This window comes from Rattus norvegicus, chromosome X, assembly GCF_021556685.1.
Source record: "Rattus norvegicus strain SHRSP/BbbUtx chromosome X, alternate assembly SHRSP_T2T, whole genome shotgun sequence".
NCBI lineage: Eukaryota > Metazoa > Chordata > Mammalia > Rodentia > Muridae > Rattus > Rattus norvegicus.
This window is the reverse complement of record NC_141554.1, coordinates 154,200,913-154,203,259: the sequence shown is the minus strand read 5'-3', so window position 1 is coordinate 154,203,259 and position 2,347 is coordinate 154,200,913. Positions and strand designations below refer to the sequence as shown.

At 35.4% G+C, this 2,347-nt stretch overlaps 1 pseudogene; it reads left to right on the top strand.

Moving 5' to 3' along the window:
* The first annotated feature begins 1,162 nt into the window (after positions 1–1,162).
* On the top strand, positions 1,163–1,849 carry LOC147998391 (large ribosomal subunit protein eL15 pseudogene; annotated as a pseudogene).
* Positions 1,850–2,347: the final 498 nt, after the last annotated feature.

Below are 2,347 nucleotides of genomic sequence, written 5' to 3'. Positions count from 1 at the left end.
TATGATCTAGGAAATTTGTCATTCAAGGTTTTCCTCAGATGAACCCAGCCTGTGTCAAGTTTACAATTAAAGCTAAATAGGACATACGGTGAATTACATATAAATACATCAATTTAAACTGATAACTGCAATGTATAAAGATTGCCTTTCCTCAACACTCCTTGTCCTTTGTTTATAGTTACATGATGTCTAATTTCATCATCTTTTGATGTATGTATTGTTCATTCATACATCTTCTTTGAAAAATTATACATGTAGAACCTTTGCCCACAGTTTAAGTGTTGTTCTTTGTTATTGTGTTATGTGCATTCCTTATGCATTTTATGTATTAACTTCTTATTAGATATATGGTTTGCAAATGTTATCTCATGCCATACATTGTCTCTTCAGTTCATTGATTTTCTTGATAGTACAAGGGCTTGTATGTTTGATGTAATACTACTTATTTTTACTATTATTCCCTGAGTGCTATTTCAGAAAAAAAATACTTATCAAAAAATTACCCCACATTTCTATCTTGCCTTTTTGAAGGGTTCATGTTGTAATGTTTAAGTCTCTAATCTATGTTGAGATTTTTCTCTGTGAAGTATAAAGTACATTTTTAATTTATAGATAGATAGACATGTATATATTGTGTGTGCATTTATTTTTATTTAAGAATATTTTTATTTTCCTAAAATGTTTACATGGATCCATTTTCAATAAATTGAATTATACATATGTACTATACCTCTGATCTCTCTCTTTTCTTCTATTGGTCCTGGCATCCTTTTCATGTCATTTCCACATTGATGTTAGTAATATAGTTTGAAATTAATAACAGTATGTTGAAGATCCATAGGAAATCAAGCAGGACAAAATATGAGCTAATGGGGTTGGGGATTTAGCTCAGTGGTAGAGCACTTGCCTAGGAAGCGCAAGGCCCTGGGTTCGGTCCCCAGCTCCAAAAAAAAGAACCAAAAAAAAAAAATATATGAGCTAAAGGAGGAGGTAGTCATGAAGTTTCACCTCTACCTGAGTTATCTTTGACAACTGGGGAATGTTCTGAAAGGAAGCATTTTACCCCAGAGATGCATCCTCTGAAACACTACCCATGTTCCAGTAGAGGTTCGTATTACACCCACAGTTATATTGGTAACATTAAATGAGCTCTATGAGTTTTTTAAAATAGCGTATGAGAGAAAGCCTTTTTCCTTTCCTCTGATGGCAACCATCAGGTGAGCCAAGATGGGTACATACAAATATATCCAGGAGCTATGGAGGAAGAAGTCCGATGTGAGGGTTTGCTGCTGGCAATATAGCCAGCTCTCTGTGCTGCACAGGGCTCCCCCAACCTGATAAAATGCAAAGGCTGGGATACAAGACTAAGCAAGGTTATGTCCTTTATAGAATTTCTGTCTGCCGTGGTGGTAGCAAACACCAGGTTCCTAAGGGTGTAATTTACGGCAAGCCTGTCCACCATGGTGTTAACCAGCTGAAACTTGCCCGAAGACTTCAATCTGTTGCTGAGGAGAGAGCTGGGCATCATTGTGGGGCTTTGAGAGTCCTGAGTTCCTACTGCATTGGTGAAGTTTCCACATATAAAATTTTTTAGGTTATCCTCATTGATCCATTTCATAAAGTTATCAGAAAAAATTACGGATACCCAGCGGATCACCAAACCAGTCCAAAAGCACAGAGAGATGTGTGGGCTGACATCTGCTGGCCGCAGGAGCCTTGGAAAGGGCCACAAGTTTCACCACACTATTGGTGGATCTAACCGTGCAACCTGGAGAAGGCACAGTACTCTCCAGTTCCACCATTACTGATAATACATGTAATATTTGTAAAATTCATATCCAATAAATAATTTAGGACAGTCAAAAATAGCACATGAAGTTTAGGGGAAAACAGTGGAAGTGCTATGGGAAGATTTGGAAGGAGGAAATGGGGGTTAGATTTGGTGAAAACACATTGTTTACATTTATGTTAGTCTCAAAATTAATATGAAAACTTTGATATCTCAATATTCATATTTTTCAAGATATCTTTGATAATTTATGATCTCTTCAATTTGTGCATTTACTGTTGAATATTTATGTTTTGGTATTACAAAGGACCACAGGTCTGTAACATTTTTTTTAATGTAGTGTCCCTGTCTAGCTTTACTATCAGAGTAAAGATGGCTTCTTGAAATGAGTTTAGTAGTGTAGTATCTTTTCAGTCTTTGAAGATTAAAAAAGATTTGTAGTAAAAATATTTGGTACAATTTATCCATTGAAACTCTCTTTTCTTTGGAGTTTTCTTTCTCTAAAATTTCTGCTTTAGTTTCTTTGTTATTAGTCTGTTAATTTTTTATAATGTAGTC